This window comes from Heterodontus francisci, chromosome 2 (genome assembly GCF_036365525.1).
Source record: "Heterodontus francisci isolate sHetFra1 chromosome 2, sHetFra1.hap1, whole genome shotgun sequence".
Lineage (NCBI taxonomy): Eukaryota > Metazoa > Chordata > Chondrichthyes > Heterodontiformes > Heterodontidae > Heterodontus > Heterodontus francisci.
In genome coordinates, this window is record NC_090372.1 from 131514699 (window position 1) to 131536173 (window position 21475).

The following is a 21475-nucleotide window of genomic DNA, read 5'->3' on the forward strand; positions in this document are numbered from 1 at the left end:
TCCCCCTTTTTGAATCCTTACTCTCAGCTTTCCAATTATAAGGCAAAGAAATAAGCGCAAACAGGCTTTCTTTGGTTCAGAAGAGAAAAGTGAAATTTATTAAACTTAAATTTAAACTCGAATACGGTTAACACTACGGATATACGATGCGCCCACGCTAGCATGTACACATGATACATACATGCAAGTAGGGACAGAAAAGAGCAGAAGAAAAATAAAATGGAGTGGTTTGAAGCAGTCTCTAAAAGGGGGCTTCTTGTTACTGTTTCTGTTTTTCCAGCTCGCCATAGAGTCCTTGATTGCAGACAGCTCTTACTTTTCATTGAGACCCAGTATTCTTCTTAAACCTTGTTAACAGTAGGAGACTTTTCTCTCTTGGGGTTCATGTGTCTTCAATGGTTTCTGAAGCTGGTTAGAGTGAGATGAGAGCAGACAGGAGAGAGGTCTTCAATTATCACAGGTGATTTTAATCTGCATGTAGACTGGACAAATCTAATTGGCAAGGGTAGAATGGAAGACAAATTTGTAGAATGCATCAGGGGTTGTTTCTTAGAACAATACGTTGCAGAACCTACCCAGGAACAGGCTATTTTAGACTTGGTATTGTGCAGTGAGGTAGGATTAATAAGAGATCTCGTAGTTAAGGATCCTCTAGGGGGAAGCGATCATAACATGGGAGAATTTCAAATTCAGTTTAAGGGTGAGCAACTCGGGTCTCAAATCAGTGTCTTCAACTTAAACGAGGGCAATTACAGAGGTATGAAGAAAGAGTTGTCTAAAGTGGGCTGGGAAAATAGACTACCGGGAAAGTCAGCAGAGGAGCAGTGGCAGACGTTTAAGCAGATATTTCATAACACTCAGCAAACATTTATTTCGGTCAGAAGGAAGGATTCGATGAGAATGATGAACACCCATGGATAACAAAGGAAGGTAATGAGAGTATCAAATCAAAACCAAAGGCGTACAAATCGGCAAAAGCTAGTGGTAGGCCAGAGGATTGGGAATTTTTTCGAAACCAGCAGCGGATGACTAAAAAACTAATAAAGAGGGAGAAAATTGATTATGAGAGTAAATTGGCAAGAAATATAAAAACAAACAATAAGAGCTTCTACGGGTATATTAAAAGGAAGAGAGTAGCTAAAGTAAGTGTGGGGCCCTTAGAGGATGAGAATGGGGAATTAATAACAGGGAACAGGAAAATGGCAGATAATTTAAACCAATATTTTGCATCCGTCTTCACGGTGGAGGACACTATAAACATACTGACAATAATAGATGAGCAAGGTGTAAATGGGAGGGAAGAACTTGTAACAATCTCTATCACGAGGGAAAAGGTGCTGGACAAACTGATGGGACTAAAGGCAAACAAGTGCTAGGACCTGATGGCCTACATCCAAGGGTTTTTTAAAAAGTGGCTGCAGAGATAGTGGAGGCATTGATCATAATATATCAAAACTCACTGGATTCCGGTAGGGTACCAGTGGATTGGAGAACTGCTAATGAGATGCCCCTATTCAAGAAAGGAAGGAGACAGAAAGCAGGAAACTATAGACCAGTTAGCTTAACATCTGTCATTGGGAAAATGCTAGAGTCCATTATTAAGGAAGAAATAGCAGGACATTTAGAAAAACATAATGCAATCAAACAGAGTCAACATGGTTTTATGAAAGGGAAATCATGTTTGACAAATTTGTTAGAGTTCTTTGAGGAAAGATCAAGTAGAGTGGATAAAGTGGAACCAGTAGATGTAGTGTATTTGGATTTTCAGAAGGCATTCGATAAGGTGCCATATAAAAGATTATTGCACAAAATAGGAGCTCAGGGTATTGGGGGTAATGTGATGGCATGGATTGAAGATTGTCCAATACATAGAAGGCAGAGAGTTAGGATCAATGGGTCTTTTTCAGGTTGGAAAGCAGTAACTGGTGGTGTGCCACAAGGATCGGTCCTAGGGCCTCAACTATTTACTATCTATATCAATGACTTGGAGGAAGGGACAGAGTGTATCCAAATTTGCTGACAATACAAAAATAGGTGGGAAGGCATGTTGTGATGAGGACACAAAGAATCTGCAAAGGGATATAGATAGGTTAAGTGAATGGGGGGCAAAAGCTTGGCAGATGGAGTTCAATGTGGGAAAGTGTGAGGTCATCCACTTTGGTAGGAAGAATAAAAAGGCAGATGATTATTTAGATGGCGAAAGACTACAAAATACTGCAGTACGGAGGGATCGGGGTGTTCTTTTACATGAAACACAAAATGTTAGCATGCAGGTGCAGCAGGTAATTAAGAAGGCAAATAGAATTTTGGCCTTTATTGCTAGGGGGTTAGAGTTTAAAAATAGGGAAGTCTTGTTACAACTGTACAGGGTGCTGGTGAGGCCACACCTGGAGTACTGTGTATAGTTTTGGTCCCCATATTAAAGGAAGGGTATACTAGCATTGGAGGCAGTTCAGAAAAGATTCACTAGGCTGATTCCTGGGATGAAGGGGTTGTCTTATCAAGAACGGCTAAACAGGTTAGGCCTTTATTCCTTGGAGTTTAGAAGAATGAGTGTTGATCTTGTTGAAACATATAAGATTTTAAGGGGGCATGACAGGGTAGATGTTAAGAATATGTTTCCACTGGTGTGTGAATCTCAAACTCGGGGACATAATTACAGAATAAGGGGGCACACATTTAAAACTGAGATGCAAAGGAAATTCTTCTCTCAGAGGGTGATGAATCTCTGGAATTCTCTACCTCAGAGAGTTGTGAAGGCGAGGTCACTAAGTGTATTTAAGGAGGGGGTAGATAGATTTTTTAAATCTCGGGGAGTCGAGGGGTATGCGGAACAGGCCCAAAAGAGGAGTTGAGGCCTGGGGCAGGTCAGCCATGATCTTATTGAATAGCAGGGCAGGCTTGAGGGGCTGAATGGACTACTCCTGCTCCTATTTCTTATGTTCTTAGTCCAGGAGAAAATTGCTTTCTGATCTCTTTCACTGTTGGAAGTTCAAATTAAAAAAAGCTCCAACAGTCAGCCAGTCGTGTGACTAAAACTGCTCTGACCACTTCTTCTGTGTATTGAGGAAGCAACAATTGGGTCCCCTTGTTCCAACACTGTCTGTTACTATGCAAATGTCTTTCTAGTCAGGGGCTTGCAATTTTAAGTTTTAATGTTCATGTGGCGAAATAATGTGTGCCTCAGTCTTGGCAGGTGGGGGGTTTGCCGGACATCTCCACACCCAGGGGAATGAAATGTGATTTGAGGAAAAAAGGCACATTTCATTGCAGGGTCTGAGAGAAATATAAGATACAGAAAGAAAAATCATGCATTTCTCTCATTCATTTCCATTCATTCACCAATCTTAAAGTCCATTAAAAATGGTATTTTCTGTGTGCCAGAGCTTTTAATTTCCCCCTTTTTTCTCAGGAGATTTGGTAGTGGGCGGGTCTGTCCTGAACTCTCTGAGTCATGCAAAGACTTTTGACTTCAGGGGATGGGTGGTTCCCTTTTCCCCTGACTGTGGGGGAGGAGTCTTTGTTACTCTCCCCTTTGTTCTCTGGGGCACTCCTACCTGCAGGTATTTGTTCACGCAACTGTGGCACTTCGACTAGGTGAGGCATCACTCTCACGGTTTCTGTACCCCATAGAGATCTTGCTTTGTCTCTGCAGGTTCCTGTAAATGCTGTTCGCAACTCTGGTGGGGTGCTTCGAGAGCCTGCATTTACATGGGAGGATGTGGGGTCTACCTTTTCACATTTTTTGGGGTTGGTTGACCAGATAGTAAGGGTTTTCATCTGGGATTCTTCCAGGACTTCCTTGAACCTTCCCTGTTGGTTACTTTTTCCTCTTCTCTTTCTAAGCTTTTGCCAGCCGTGTACCTTCCTGTCCTCTTTTGTTCTCAACAGGGGTCCCTTACAGTTCACCAGCCCTCTGCTGGAGGGTCCTCCTAACACCGGTACAGGACTTAGAGATGCAGGTTTCACTGGAGGTTGTGTTTTCCCCTCAACCTGGCACATGTGGTAACTCCTGCAGTACTCCACCACATCTTTGTGGAGTTGTGACCAGTCAGACTGCTGTCTTATGCGGGCTTTGGTCTTTCATATACTGACATGTAAAGGTACTGTAGTCTCGTGAGCCCTTCTTAATATTTCTCTCCGGTACCTCTGCGGCACCACTAACTGGTAAACTACTGCCCACTCTTTGCCCTCAGGTCTGTGAGGAGAACTCTATTTCGTCATCAGTACTTCATTCTTTAAATAGTAGCAATCAGGGACTCCCTCTGCTTCACTTTCAGACTGGGCAGACTGTGCTAACTCTTGCAATACTGGTTCTGCTCACTGAGCCTCGGCTAGGGAAAATCCATTTAATTCATTCCCTGGGTCTCCTAACTGTCCAAAGAAAGTCTCGGACAGGCAGACCTCATGGTCATCTGCCTGCAGTCCCAATGCAGTCTCCTCTGGGGGAGCTGGTTTGATCATGGCCTGATCCACTACACATTCAGGGAAACTGCAGGAGTCCGCCTCCAGCCACTGCCCTGTCTCTCTGACCTCCTGTGGTGTTTCTTTCACTACTGGGGGGTGGGGACTACCACCTTCACCCCTGCCAGATCATTACATAGGAGCAGGTCAACCCCATCCACAGGGAAATTAGGGACAATCCCGACAGTGACCGGTCCCGAAACTAGGTCACACTCCAGGTGCACCCGGTGTACAGGTATAAGCATACACTGCCCTCCAACGCCATTCACCACCATTTTGGTGTTCACTACACTCTCTGGGGTAAAGGTCAGGCCTTTTCCCAGTAAAAGAGATCTAGTTGCCCCTGTGTCCCTGAGAATCACTATGGGCTTGCTTGCCCCACTCAAGGGATATGGGTTACTTTCCCTTCAAACACAAAACCCTGATAACCTTCAGGAATCCTATTATCTTTTCCTGCACTGGCCATAGTAAGCTTCCTGGGTTGCACTCTTACTGCAGTTAAAACCACAGCTTGTTCTGTCTTTTGCATCAGGTCCTCGTCTTCACTGAGTGGGTGTGCCCTAATTAACCTAACTAGTTTCCCCTTTAGTTTCCAGCAGTCAGCTTTTGGATGCCCTGCCTTATTACAATGGAAGCACACAGGTCTCTGTTTCTCACTGTTGCTCACAGCATCTTCCTTTTTGGCTGGAGGAGGGCCCCCGTGTCTCCTGCTTTCCTTTCTCTTCCAGGACTGCCTGGGCAGATATCACCTTCCCAGCCTTTGTCCTTTTCGGATTTGTGGGGTGATTAGAAAAGGTTCTCCCTGGGAAACCGACTTATCAATTAGAGCAAACTCATCGGCCGTTACGGCTGCTTCCGGGCTCCCTGAACCTGCTGCTCCTCTACATGGATTTTTATTGATAATGGGAGAGAGTTTTTAAATTCCTCTAACAGGATTACTTCTCTGACAGTCTCATAGCTGAGCTGTATTTTTAATGTCCTCAGCCACAGGTCAAAGGTCAGCTGCTTACTTCTTTCAAACTCCAGAGAAGTTTGACTGGCTTGCTTTTTGGGGGTTCTAAATTTTTGGCAATAAGCGTTGGGTACTAATTCATATGCTCCAAGGATAGCATTTTTGGTCAGTTCATAATCTGATGACCTCTTATCTGGCAGCAAGGAATAAACCTCATGGGCTTTTCCAGTTAGTTTGCTTTGTCTTGAAAGGGACCAGGTCTCAGCTGGCCATTTTAGCTGCCTGGCCAGTTTCTCAAAGGACACGAAAAACAGTTCCACATTTTCCTCATTGAATTTTGGAATTAATTGTGTGAGTTTTAGCGATCTTGTACCCAGCCCTGAATTATGCTCCTCCATATTGACCATGCTTTCACTGGAGTTACTCTGTCGTCCCCCTGGTTAACTCAAGCCGCTTCAACTCTCTCTCTTCGCAATCCTTCCGGAATATTCTTTCGCTCTCTCACTCCTCTCTCATTCCTTCTCCTATCTTTCTCTCTCTCTCCTGCCTTTCATTTTCTTCCTGCTCCTTTTTGAAGGCTCTCTCTTCCTCCCTCTCTCTTTCCTCAAATTTAAGTTTCCTCAGTTCCAATTGTATCTTTGCTAACAATACCCTGTCATGATCTGCTTCTAACCCTGTTTCTGCCTCTTCAGATTCAAGGGAAAAATGGTTGACCAATAGCCTTAGGTGTTCGGACCTCCTAGCCTTGCCACGTAGAGTGATCCCCCCACTGCTCAGCCATTTTTCTCAACTCGTACATAGACAGTGCTTTTAACTTATCCCAAGTTGCTTCACCCTGGCTTGGAGAGCTACTAGCTTCAGTTGCAGACTTGTTCGTATTCAATCACACACAACCACAAGAAAACCTGTATTGAAATTTTGCTCTTTTTGATTGGGAACAATTTGACTTCCCACTTCCAATTCCACTCGTTTGTCTGTGGGTAAAGTTCAGGACACTAGCACCCAAATTTCTTTAACGACCAGGTGAGAAAGGTGTCTCTGTGTCTTTTGCTGTCTGCACTTGGTCTTATTGTAACAGGGTTTAATTTTTAGCACAATGTGTTTTGAGCTCCCCCTTTGTGAATCCTTATTCTCATCTTTCCAATTCTCAGGCAAAGAAATGAGCACAAACAGGCACTCTTTGGTTTAAAGGAGAAAAGTGAAATTTATTAAACCTTAATTTAAACTCGAATACGGGTACACCCACAGATATGCAATGCGCCCATGCTAGCATGCATATGTGATACACACATGCAAATAGGGACAGAAAAGAGCAGAAGAAAAATAAAATGGAGTGGTTTGAGCCTGTCTCTAAAAGGGGGTTTCTTGGTACTATTTCTGTGTTTCCAGCTCGCCCCATAGAGTCCTTGATTGTAGACAGCGCTTACTTTTCGTTGGGGCCCAGTATTCTTTTTAAACCTTGTTCACTGTAGGAGACTTTTCTCTCTTGGGGTTCATGTGTCTTCAATGGTTTCTGAAGCTGGTGAGAGTGAGATGAGAGCAGACAGGAGAGAGTAGTTCTTCTTAGTCCAGGAGAAAAGTACTTTCTGATCTCTTTCACTGTTGGAAGTTCAAATTCAAAAAACTCCATAAGTCAGTTAGTCATGTGACTAAAACTGGTCTGACCACTTCTTCTGTATTTTGGGGAAGCAACAACTGGATCCCCTTGTTCCAATACTGGCTGTTACTATGCAAATATCTTTCCAGTCAGCGGCTTGCAATTTTAAGTTTTAATGTTCATGTGTTGAAATAATGTGTGCCTCAGTCTTGGCAGGTGGGGGGTTTGCCTGACACTATCACACTAATCCATATAGTGCCTTGTACCTGCTGAATGTTTTGTATTAACTGTGATAAATTATACAAATTTTAAGAATGTCTGACAAGAGGCAGTAATCTCAAAAGTAATTGCTATATTTATACTATTGTGACAGAAGATCAATAATCTACTTGCCAAGTATCAAATTTATTTTGGAAAATCACTGGATGCTTCTGATTTGATGAATTAATGGAGAGTAATATATCTTTGACTCACCAACAAAGCAGTCCAAGTCCATGGGCATGAATTACATTGTTGGACTTTAAATGCATTGTAAACAGTGATAGAATCTAGTTAATTGTCTGATATCAAAGTACAAAGTGGAGATGTAAGCCAAAAATTCGACCCTCTATTTATCATCAAATAGGAAGGAAATTGGATTGTTGAAGTTTTCTCTCAGTGTCCCCCTCATCTATACTAATCATCAGGATTAGCAAACAGTTTTGGACCAATGACATCCGAGTAGCAGTTATCATTTTGTCTTTTAACAAGCAGGAAATGAATCTCTTGACTGTAGTATAATGTAATCTAGGGTTGTTATTGGGCAGAATATGTAAATAGTCTGTGAGTGTAATCACAAGTAGTGATGTAACAGAACTTGTATACAGCCTCGTGTAGAGTGAAACTGGAAGCGATAGATAACAGACGCATGTAAGTAAACACCTGTTCCTGTAACCGTCAATCTCTCAGATATTCTGTAATAGGACTAATCATCTTCAGAATATTACATGATGGCAATGGTAAACTGAAGAAGAAATGGAAAAGTTACTGCCCTTACTGGAGAACTTCGAGAAAGTAGCTGGACAGAACCAAGCAGAGACGTGGCCAAAATGGGTCTGAAGATTTACTAAGTACCGTACTGCATCAGGTCTTGCACTGAAGCCAGACAAGGAGCAGGTCAGTACGTTATTATATGCCATGGAGAAGTTTGTGAACTACATCCTCATAACACAAGGCATAGGTGAAGAAAAAGTAATGTACGAGGAGGTTATTAAGGCTCTGGAGTCATATTTTAATGTCAGAAAAAACGTGATTGTCGAGCGCGCCAAGTTCAATAAACAGTCTCAGCAGACAGGAGAAAGTATTGATTCTTTTATCAATGACTTATATAAGCTACTGAAGATTATGAATACGGCAGTTTGCAGGAAGAGTTAATTAGAGATAGGATTATGGTCAGAGTGGCAGACGATGCTCTCTCAAGAGATGATCTTGCATTAACCAAGGCGATTCAGATAAGCAGGCAAGCGGAAGTTAGAAAATGTAACCGTGTTGTTGTTCAAGGGGACAGGGAGAGTCCAATCTCAAAAGTAGGAGACTCCATTGAATAATTAAAGAAAGCAAAAGTGAAAAATGGTGGTCAAAAACAGGAAAAGCAAGGAAGAGCATCTAGAAGCAGCAACATCTCACTCCAGTAGGTGTGGCCGAGTGAGGCATTGATGGGAAAATTGCCCAGCCAGAGAAGCGGAGTGCTTCCTATGTAGAAAGAGGGGGCACTTCCAATTGGTATGCTGCAGCAACAAACCAGGGCTGCAAAATATAAAAAGTAAACCCGAAGTAAATAAGAAAATTAATAAAGTACAATATGTACAATGTATTGTATTACCATTTCTAGGAGAACTCCATGGAGCAAGTAGAGATTGCTGGACGGTAGAGATTCTTGTAGGAGGCAATCAGATAAGATTCAAACTGGATACTGGAGCAGCAGTTTCAATACTGGAAAACACGGAATTGTGGCTGAAGGAAATAAGCATCAGACCTACAGGTAAAAAACTGTATGGACCTGGAGGCATTGAGCTGAAGGTAGTAATAGGACAGCTGAAAATTATTCTGAGTTACTGGGGAAAAGAAATTCCTGAGATACTGTATATTATTAAAAATCAGAATTGTTTGCTATTAAGCAGAAAAGCCTGCATAGATCTACAGTTAATATGCAGAGTTGAAGAGCTGAAAGGCATAGAGGAACAGCTAAGGAATTTGAGGGCTGAATTCCCTAAATTATTCAAAGGACTAGGAAAACTAAAACAGCCTAAACATCACATTAAGAAAGGATGCAGAACTATTGTGTTTATATACACTGAGAAAAGTTCCATACCCACTCTTAGAGAAAGTTAAGAAAGAAATAGAGCTAATAACCAAACAGGGAGTCATCTCACCAGTTACTAGGCCTACTGGATGGCGTTCAGGTATGATTCCAGTGAAGAAACCAAATGGGTCCATCCAAATTTGTGCAGACCTTACGCAATTAAATTAAGATTGTAGAGTGGGAAATATATCCAATGGCATCAGTGGAGGAGAGTTGGGCAAAGCTAGGGAAAAGCACAATTTTCACTAAATTAGATGACAACAGTGGATTTTGGCAAGTACTTTTAGATGAAGAATCTAAGCTATTGACAATTTTTATAGCACCATTTGGAAGATTCTGTTTTAACAGATTGCCTTTCAGAATTGCGTTAGCACTGGAAATTTTCCAAAGAACGATGTCCAGAATCCTGGAGGGATTAGAAGGGATCATCTATCACAGGGGCGACATTTTGATCCACGGTGCAAGTTAGCAGGAACATGATGTGAGAGTGCGAGCAGTGTTGCAGGGACTTCAGGAAGCTGGTCTAACGCTGAATGAGAAGAGTGTCTTTTCACAACAAGTGGTAAGATTTTTAGGCCATATTATTGATGGATCAGGTATCAGAGCAGACCCTCAAAAGACGAAAGTCATCAAAGACTTTCCTGAGCCTAAGAACATCACAGAATTGGAAAGGTTTATGGGTATAGTCAATCAGGTGGGAAAGTTTTCACCAAATCTGGCTATGATAAATGAACTACGGTGATAATTATTAAAGAATGTCAAGGCCTGGTGTTGGAGTGAGGTCCAACAAGAGTCTTTCGAATAATATCAAGCAGAAACTTCTTTCTTCAGAAGTATTAGCACATTATGGCCCAAAGTTACCAACCATTATAGCAGCAAACACATCATCAACAGGGCTAGGTGCAATCTTGTTTCAGATACAAAGTGATGGGAATCGCAGGCCTGTGTATTTTGCATCTCGTTCTTTGACAGAAACAGAGCAAAGATACACAGTCATCAAGAAGGAAGTGCATGGGCATGTGAGAAATTCTCTACTATGTGCTAGGTCTTCAATTTAAGATTGAAATGGATTACAAACCATTAGTTACTCTGCTAAATACAGATGAATTAGCAAAGTTACCTAGGAGAGTGCAGAGGTTTTGATTAAGATTATTGAGATTTGATGTTGAAACCAAATATGGTCCTGGGAAACAGCATTATCACGCATTACATCAGCAGGACCTGAAGAAGATGACATACTATTTTTCGAGGAAGTAGAAGTATTTGCTCGAACAACTACAGAGTATTTACCTGCTACAAATCAGAAGTTGAGCATTATCAGGAAGGAACAAAAAGATGAAGTACATGTAGCAATATTATGAGCAACGAGGTCATTTGAGTGTCATCTGTAATGAGTTCTTTTATGTTGTCTGTTGCAACATTAATTAGACGTGTGGAGTCCAGTTGTTTGAAGATCTCTAACAGGTTTATTACAGCTAAATATTATACAGTGCAGAGCTAACTATTTACTGAACCTTACTCTCGGTTTTACAGTTGCAGAGTGACTCTGGCTTCGAGTCACATGACTACATCCTGGTACTTAGCTCAATAGCATGCTATGATCTTAAAGGGATATCACTCTTAAAGGCAATCATACAACGTTCCCTTTCTTTCCAAAGATAAGGCTCGTATGCTAAAAGTAAAAACACATCAAATTAGATATCAAAATTAATTATACAGGTAGAGATTATGAACTTTACACGTGCAGAAACTTAATTGTTCATATATCATTTCGGTAGTATGACAACTCTTCCAAATCTGGTTATGGTATAACCTTCTGGGGATGTCATCCTTGGCTGTTTTGGGTTTGCAGGCATGTTGTAACTGTGTTGGTTGTTGACCCGTTGTTCCGTCACACCCTCATCATCAGAGTGTGTTCTTTCGAGTCTGCTGTGTGCAATTGGGGTGTAGCACACTTCTCTTAGTTGGCTACAGTTCCTTCTCAACACCACTCCACTGAATGTTGTATCTTGCAGGAGCTAGGCTCACTGCACATTTTGGATACCTCTGCGGGTAACCATGTTCTCATTGTGGGCTGTATGACCCTGACCTTTTGTCCACATGTAGCTGAGGTTGTTCCACCCCTGTGTGTCGGTCATGCACCATCTTCATTCTCCCCTGTTTTTCGATCAGTGTCTCCTGCATCTCAGAGAATTTGGACAGATGATGGCTTGGCAGTCATCCACAATGGTCTGTCAAATACGATCTCTGCTGGTGACGGTAAGCCCATGTCCATAGGTGTAGCTCTGAGGTGGAGCATGGCAACACGAAAATCGTTGTCCTACACTTCAGGAATAAGTGATTTAACTGTGCGAACCATTCGCTCGGCAAGACCATTAGATCTAGGGTAATGTGGTGAGGACGTCACATGGTTTATACCCCATTTGGCTTTTACCTGTCTGACAATTGGAAATTTGGAGAAATAATCAGTGACTAAGATAAAGTTGTCTCCATTAAAGGTAAACAAGTCAGTGGCGATTTTGGATCAAGGGACTGATGGTATTTTGTGAGGGTGTAGAGGTTCTTTGCGTTGTTGTGGCTGGTGGCTCAGGCAAGCCTCACACATCCTCACTAACCTTTCAATGTCACCATTGATCACTGGCCAATGTGGCCTTGATGAAGTTGTGACAAGATACCCTGTTGGAGAGTTTTGGGCACAATCACCTGTTTTCCCTTGAGGTGATGCCTCTCGAGATACTGCGTTCATCTCTATAAGGCCAAAAATATCTAAGAGTTTCTAGCACCTTTTTTACTGTGTCAGGCCAGCCTTCTATGATGACTCTCCATGGTGCCTTCAGTTCTGGGTCATTTACTGTTTCTGATTGTCATTGGTCACATTTGTGTTGACCAAAATGCAATAAATCGATTTTGAGCACATCTTCCACCTCGATGTCCATGCTATCTACTTGTAGATCCAGTGAACTTCTTCATTCTTGCTCAGGTTTGGCAATCTGCTCAGCGTATCCGAGGTGATCATTTTGGTACCTGGTTTGTAGCAGACACTGACGTCGCATCCCTGTACTTTCACTAAGAGCCTCTGTAGTTGAGGTGGTGCGCTTGTCAATGGTTTGTGCCAGATCATCTCCAATGGTTTGTGACCGGTTTCCACTGTGAACTGCTTATTGAACAGGTAGGTGCGGAACCTTGTGATCCCAAACACCAGCGCAAGTGTTTCACGCTCAATGTTTGAGTAATTGGACTGCGCTGAGGATAAACATTTGGACCCGAATGCAATTGGTTTGCCATCCTGCAGGATGTACACTCCCAGCCCTTTCTGTGAGGCATCGACTTCCAGGATTGTCTTCTTCCTTAGATCATAGTACTGCAGGGTACAGGTTTCTGCTGACAAAGCTTGTTTGAGAGACTCAAACATATACTGATGGTCCTCCTGCCATACATATGGTACATCTTTCTTTAAAAGCTCCCTCAATGATGATACTTTGTCAGAAAAATTTGGAATGCCTGGTGCCAGGAAATTAAAAATTCAAGACATCTCTGGAGGTCTTCCTTGTCTTGTCTTCCTCTACCCCCTGTCCGGGGTAGGCATATGCCTTACATCTTTGATTTTGCTTGGGTCAGGACGGATTCCACGACCTGAATAGATGGATCCAAAGAAATTGGCCTGACTTACATTCACCTGGCACTTCTTGCTGTTAAAAACTAGCCCTTCGCAATGAGCTATTGCCATCAGTGAATGAAGATTTCTATCATGTTTTTCTTTGGTTTTGCCCATTAGCGCAATGTCATCGGCAATGCATATGCAGCCAGGCATGTTTTCTACAATTCTGTCCATGTGCTGTCGATCAGATCTTGACTGACAGATAAGCTGAAGGGTAGTCTTTGGAAGCAGTATATTCCAAATGGTGTCTTGAAGGTGATGATTTCTTGAGATTCCTTGGCTAGGTGTACTGACCAATATCAATGTTTAGCATCCAACTTGGAGAAGAATTTGGCTCCTGTGAACTTGAAATTCAATTCCTCTAATGTCAAAATCTTGTGGGGGCATCTCTTTAGGGAAAGGTTTAGACGCCTCGGATCTAGGAATATCCTGATTGCACCATCCTTCTACAACATGCATGTGATTGAGCTGCCCAAGTCTGTGTGAAGATGCACATGATGGATGATGCCATTGCATTCCACGTCATCTAACTTGTGCTTAAGCTTTTCTTTTACGTACACACTGCACTTTCTAGTGGGGTCGATTGATGGAATAGCATCCTCTCTGAGGTGTAGTATGGTATCGTCTTTGAAGTCTCCTATGGCGTCGAACCTGTCCGGGTATATTTGTTGTAGGTCACAGACTGACTCAATGTGGGTACCCTTAGTTCCTTCTGCTGTAATTGGTACCTTGATGATGTTATGGATGGTCACGATGTTGAGGTCCTTCCACGCTGGTAGTTCTGCCACAGCTGGTCCGCTTGTGTCTGCTAGGTAGAATGTTTATGGTTTCCATGCTAACTTGCCATAGCTGCATTGCATTGTTCATGTGCCACTGTGGAAAGACTTGGCTGGCAGCAAAATAATAGCAACCCCTATAATCTTAGACCAGACGAAACCAGGGAAACCGAACAACTACAGGAGGAAATACCAGGGATCTTCCCCAATTATGTAGTGACTGAGTCCCAAGCCAATCAGGCCAGATTAGTTGAGAGAGAATCAATGCCACAGCTAGATGAGCTGGAGGCCTGGTTAGCTGACATCTTCTTCAAGGACCTGTCCAAAGGGGAGGAGATGCTCAGCTGAGTCTCCCTAATTAACACCCAGCAGGCAGATCCTGAAATAAAGAGCATGGCACAGACTGCTAGTTCTGAGGCAGAGGTCACCCTGATCCCTGAGTTTTACAACGTGCGTGATGGGGTAGTAATGCGGAAGTGGAGACCTCCCGGGAGACCCACGGAGGAGGAGTGGATAGTGCTGCACCAGACTGTAGTGCCCCCAAAATACCAGCAAGAGATTTTAAGGATAGCCCATGCTATCCCGATAGCTGGACATGTGGGTACTTGGAAAACTTTAGCCAGAATAAGCAAGCACTTTTTTTTGGCCTCGCCTCCGGTCCGATGTGGCCAAATATTGCAAAACCTGCTGTGCTTGTCAGGTTGGAGGCAAACCCCAGGCCACAATTAAACCAGCCCCCCTCAAACCCATTCTCGCATTCGCTGAACCCTTTGACTGAATAGTGATAGACTGTGTGGGGCCACTACCCAAAACCAAGACCGGCTATCAATACCTCCTCACCATAATGGACTTAGCCACCCGATTCCCCGAAGCCATACCCCTCCGGAAAATCATGGCCAAGGTCGTGATCAAAGGACTAACCCAGTTCTTCACCTGGTACAGTCTGCCGAGGGAGATCCAATCAGACCAGGGATCCAACTTCATGTCTTGCATGTTTCAGGAGCTTGTACATGGCTGAGGAATCACCCTGCTGAAGTCCTGAGCGTATCACCCTCAGTCCCAGGGAGTGCTAGAGAGGTATCACCGGACCCTGAAAACCATGATTAAGATATACTTTCCCGAGTATCCACATGACCGGGGCAAGGGTTTAGGGTTCCTGCTGTTTGCCACCAGGTTCTCCCCAAATGAGTCCAAGTGTTTCAGCCCCTTTGAATTAATTTACGAGCATGAGGTGCGAGGCCCCCTGGAGCTCCTGAAAGAGAAATTCCTGGAACACCAGGAGGACACCTCCATGTGGGAGTTTTTCTCTACCTTCCGGGAACGTCTCTTCAATGCCTGCGCAGTGGCTAAAAAGCATTTAAAAACGTCTCAGCAAATCATGAAACAAGAAGCAGACAGGCATGCCCAGGCCCGGATCCTCCAACCAGGAGACCAGGTCCTAGTGCTACTCCCCTACCCACTGATCCTTTCTGAGCCAAATTCAGTGGCCGGTATCAAGTGGCCAAATGAGTCAGCACAGTTAATTACCTAATCCACATCTCTGACAGGAGGAAGAAGCGCCAGTCATGCCACATTAACATTGTTACGATCAGGTATGAAATGTGTCTAGGGGTCTTTTGCTGTCTTTACTCGGTCTTTGTGTAACAGGGTTTAATTTTAAACACATTGTGTTTTGAGCTCCGCTTTTTCTGAATCCTTGTTTACAGTTTTCAATTATAAGGCAAAGAAATGAGCACACCAGGCTTTCTCAGGTTTAAAGAAGAAAAAATGAAATCTATTAAACCTTAAACTTAAACTCCAATACGGGACACGCCTACGAATATACGAGGCACCTACGTTAGCATGCACATGTGAGATACACATGCAAATAGGGACAGAAACAAGAGAAGAAGAAAAGATAAGGTGGAACAGTTTGAGGCAATATCTTGTCATGGTGCTTTGAGCTCATGATTTAGTCCTTTTGTAAGTAGTCTTGTTTTCATCTGGGCCCAGTGTTCTTCTTAAACCTTGTTCACATAGGAGACTTTTCTTTCTTTGGGTTTCATGTGTTTTCACAAGATTTAGTTCCTTGGGAAGGAGATGGGAGCAGGGAGACAGGAGAGAAGGTAATTCTTGCTTCAGTTCCAGGAGCACACGGCGTTCTGAGTTCAAATTCTGTTTTTCCAGTTTAAAACTCCCCTAGTTGGCCAGCAGGTGGTCACGTGATCGACTGGTTTGACCAGGTCTCTTCTGTGTATTGCGGCAGGGACTGTTTCCTTTGTTTCAACACTGTCTGGTACTCTGCAAATGTCCTTCCAGGCAGCGGCTTGCAATTTTAAGTTTTAATGTTCATGTGGCAAAATCACGTATGCCTCAGTCTTGGCAGGTGGGGAGTTTGCCTGGCACCTCCACACCCAGGGGAATGAAATTCGATTTGAAGAAAAACGGCGCATTTCATTACAGAGTTTCAGAGAAATATAAGATACAGAAAGAAAACCATGCATTTCTCTCATTCATTTCCATTCATTCACCAATCTGAAAGCTTATTAAAACTGGTCTGTTCTGGGCACCAGGGCTGCTTTAATTTTCTCTATTTTTCTCAGGAGAGTTAGAATGGGGTGGGTCTATCATGAACACTGAGTCATGCAAAGACTATTTACTTCAGGGGATGGGTGGTTCCCTTTTCCTCTGACTGTGGGGGAGGATTCTTTGTTACTCTTCCCTTTGTTCACTGGGACACTCCTACCTGCAGGTATTTGTGAAGACTTAACTGCATACTCCTGTGACACTTCAACTTGGTGAGGCATCACCCTCACGGTTTCTCTGCCCTCTAGAGGTCTCTCTTTGTCGCATGCAGGTTCCTGTAAATGCTGTTGACAACTCTGGTGGGGTGCTTCTAGAGTCTGCATTTACATGGGAGGATGTGGGGTCTAAATTTTCACATTTTTCAGGGTTGGTTGACCAGACAGTAGAGGTTTACATCCAGGATTTTTCCCATACGTCCTTTAACCTGCCCTCTTGGTCACTTTTTCCTCTTCTCTTTCGAAACTTTGCCAGCCGTGTGCCTGCCTGTCCCCTTTTGTTCTCGGTGGGGGTCCCTTACAGTTCACCAGCCCTCTGCTGGAGAGTCCTCATAACACCAGTACAGGACTTAGGGGTGCAAGTTTCACTGTAGGTTGGGGTTTCCCCTCAACCTGGCACATGCGGCAACTCCTGCAGTACTCCACCACATCTTTGTGGAGTTTTGGCCAGTCAAATTGCTGTCTTATGCGGGCTTTGGTCTTTCGTATACCGACATGTACAGCTACTGTCATCTTGTGAGCCCTTCTTAATATTTCTCCCCGGTACCTCCGCAGCACCACTAACTAATGAACTACTGTCCACTCTTTGCCCTCAGGTCTGTGAGGAGAACTCAATTTCCTCATCAGTACCTCATTCTTTAAATAGTAGCAATCAGGGACTCCCTCTGCTTCACTTTCAGACTGGGCAGCCTGTGCTAACTCTCGCAATACTGGTTCTGCTCGCTGAGCCTCAGCTAGGAAAAATCCATTTAATTCATTCCCTAGGTCTCCTAACTTTCCAAAGAAAGTCTCGGACAGGCAGTCCTCATGGTCATCTTCCTGCAGTGCCAATAGAGTCTCCTCTGGGACAGCTGGTTTGATCAGGGCCTGATCTATACATTCAGGGAAACTGCAGGGGACCGTCTCCTGCCACTGCCCTGTCTCTCTGACCACCTGCGGTCTTTCTTTCACTACTGGAGGAGCTACCACCTTCACCCCTGCCAGATCATTACCTCGGAGCAGGTCAACCCTGTCCCCAGGCAAACTAAGGACAATCCCTATGGACACTGGTCCCAAAACTAGGTCACACTCCAGGTGCACCCGGTGTACAGGTACAGACATACACTGCACTCCAATAACATTCACCACAATTTTGGTGTTCACTGCACTCTCTGGGGGAAAGGTCAGGCCTTTTCCCAGTAAAAGGGATCGGGTGGCCCCTGTGTCCCTGAGAATCACTATGGGCTTGCTTGCCCCACTCAAGGAATATGGGTTACTTTCCCTTCAAACACAAAACCCTGATAACGTTCAGGAATCCTATTAACTTTTCCTCCACTAGATGTAGTAAGCTTCCTGGGTTGCACTCTTACTGCAGTTAAAGCCACAGCGTGTTCTGTGTTTTCCATCAGGGTCCCGTCTGCACTGAGCGGGTGTACCCTGATTAACCCTACCATTGTCCCCTTTAGTTTCCAGCAGTCAGCTATTAAAAGCCCTGCCTTATTACAATGGAAGCACACAGGTCTCCGGATCTCACTGTTGCTCACAACACCTTCCTTTTTGGCTGGAGGAGGGTCCCCTGTGTCTCCTGCTTTCGTTTCTCTTCCAGGACTGCCTGGGCAGATATCACCTTCCCACCCTTTGTCCTTTTCGGATATGTGGGGGTGATCAAGAAAGGCTCTCCCCGGGAAACCGACTTAAAAATTAAAGTAAACTCATCGGCCATAATGACTGCTTGCTGGGCTCCCTGAACCCGCTGCTCCTCTACATGGGTTTTTATTGATAATGGGAGAGAGTTTTTAAATTCCTCTAACAGGATTACTTCTCTGAGATTAAAAACAAGAAATGCTGGAAATACTCAGCAGGTCTGGCAGCATCTGTGGAGAGAGAAGCAGAGTTAACGTTTCAGGTCAGTGGCCCTTCTTCAGAATTGGCAAATATTAGAAATGTAAAAGGTTATAAGCAAGTAAAGCAGGGGTGGGGCAAGAGATAACAAAGGAAAAGGTGTAGATCGGACAAGGTCACAGAATAGCTGACCAGAAGGTCGTGGAGCAAAGGCAAACAATATGTTAATGGTGTGTTGAAAGACAAAGCGTTAGTACAGATAGGGTGTTAACAGATTGAAAATTGAACAGCTGCAAGTACAAACATGAAAAAAACAGTGGGTAAGCAAACTGAACAAACGAAGATGAAATAAAATAAAATAAACACAAAAAAAAATTTTAAAAAGGGAAAAGAAAAAAATAACTAAAAATGAAAGTAAAATGGGGGGCTGTCATGCTCTGAAATTATTGAACTCAACGTTCAGTCCGGCAGGCTGTAGCATGCCTAATCGGTAAATGAGATGCTGTTCCTCGAGCTTGCGTTGATGTTCACTGGAACACTGCAGCAATCCCAGGACAGAGATGTGAGCATGAGAGCAGGGGGGAGTGTTGAAATGGCAAGCAACCGGAAGCTCAGGGTTCTGCTTGTGGACAGAACGGAGGTGTTCTGCAAAGCGGTCTCCCAGTCTGCGTTTGGTCTCCCCAGTGTAGAGACCACATTGTGAGCAGTGAATACAGTATACTACATTGAAAGAAGTACAAGTAAATCGCTGCTTCACCTGAAAGGAGTGTTTGGGGCCTGGGATAGTGAGGAGAGAGGCGGTAAATGGGCAGTATTTTGCTTTTATTTTACTTCTCTGAGAGTCTCATAGCTGAGTTGTATTTTTAAAGCCCTCAGCCACTGGTCAAAAGCCTGTTGCTTGCTTCTTTCAAACTCCAGATAAGTTTGATTGGCTTGCATTTTGAGGGCTCTAAACCTTTGGCGGTAGGCTTTGGGTACTAATTCATATGTCCCGAGGATAGCATTTTTGGTCAGTTCATAATTTGATGAACTCTCATCTGGCAGCAAGGAATAAACCTCATGGGTTTTTCCAGTTGGTTTGCTTTGCAGTAAAAGGGACCATAACTCAGCTGGCCATTTTAGCTGCCTTGCCAGTTTCTCAAAGGACACGAAAATTGCTTCCACATCTTCCTCATTGAATTTTGGAATTAGTTGAGCGAGTTTTAGCAATCTTGTACCCAGGCCTGAAACGTGCTCCTCCATATTGGCCATGCTTTCACTAGGGTTACTCTGTCGCCCCCTAGTTAACTCAAGCTGCTTCAACTCCCTTATTTCGCATTCTTTCTGGAATTTTCTTTCTCTCTCTCTCTCTTCTCTGTCTCTCTCATTCCTTCTCCTGCCTTTCATTTTTTTCATGTTCCTTTTGGAAGGCCCTCTCTTTCTCCCTCTCTTCTAATGCAAGTTTCCTTTGTTCCAATTGTATCTTTGCAAGCAGGACCCTATCTGGGTCTGCTTCTAACACTGCCTCTGCTTCTGCTGATTCAAGGGAAAAATGGTGGGCCACTGCCTTAGGATTTCAGACTTCCTAGCCTTGCCATGTACAGTGATCCCACACTGTGCAGCCATTTTTCTCAACTCCTCCATAGACAGTGTTTTTCAGTTATCCCAAGTTACTTCACCCTGGCTCGGAGAGCTACTCATTTCAGTTGCAGAAATGTTAGTATTCAGTCACACACAACCACAAGAAAACTAGTATTGATATGTTCTTTTTGCTTGGGAACAATTTGGCTTCCCACTTCCAATTTCACTCACTCGTCTGTGGGTAACAATTCAGATGCTAACGCCCAAATTTCTGTTACGACCAGGTGAGAAATGTGTCTAAGGGTCTTTTGATGTCTTTACCCGATCTTAGTGTAATAGGGTTTAATTTTAAACACACTGTGTTTTGAGCTCCCCCTTTGTGAATCCTTGTTCACAGTTTTCAATTATAAGGCAAAGAAATGCGCACACCAGGTTTTCACAGGTTTAAAGAAGAAAAAATGAAATTTATTAAACTTAACCTTAAACTTAAACTCTGATTATGGTTCACGCCTACGGATATACGACGCGCCCACGCTAGTAGGACACGCGATATAAACATGCAGATAGGGACAGAAAAGCGAAGAAGAAAAGATAAGGTGGAACAATTTGACGCTATATCTTGTTATGGTGCTTCGAGCTCACGGCTTAGTCCTTTCGTAAGTAGTCTTGTTTTCATCTGGGCCCAGTGTTCTTCTTAAACCTTGTTCACGTAGGAGACTTTTCTCTCTTTGAGTTTCACGTGTTTTCACAAGATTTAGTTCCTTGGGAAGGAGATGGGAGCAAGGAGACAGGAGAGAAGGTAATTCTTGCTTCAGTTCCAGGAGCACACGGCGCTCTGAGTTCAAATTCTGTTTTTCCAGTTTAAAACTCCCCTAGTTGGCCAGCAGGTGGTCACGTGATCGACTGGTTTGACCAGGTCTCTTCTGTGTATTGCGGCAGGGACTGTTTCCTTTGTTTCAACACCGTCTGGTACTCTGCAAATGTCCTTCCAGGCAGCGGCTTGCAATTTTAAGTTTTAATGTTCATGTGGCAAAATCACGTATGCCTCAGTCTTGGCAGTTGGGGGCTTGCCTGACAACATGCTTAAGAAATATTACAGCCGACAGCCCAGTCAACCGCTGGATGTTTGCCAGAGGGTGGAAATATCTGAGGGCAGCCAGGAGGAGTCAGTTGAGGAGGAGGAGACCCTGGTTGAACCCCCGGCTTACAGACTAGCAAACGCTGAAGTCTTGGAAGACTTAACCACCCAGTTGACACACCTAACCCAAAAGCAGTGGGAGGACATGGCCGCCCTGCTGGGACAATTTAAGGAAACCTGTAAAGATCAGCTGCAGCTTGCCACCCTAACAGTTCACGACATGGATGTGGGAGACACACCATTGATCAAATAAAATTGCTCAACAACACTCCCCAGGGCCCTGCCATTCACTGTATATGTCCTGCCCTGGTTTAACTTCCCAAAATGCATCACTTCACACTTGTCTGTGTTAAATTCCATTTGCCAATCCCTTGCCCACTTTCCCAGT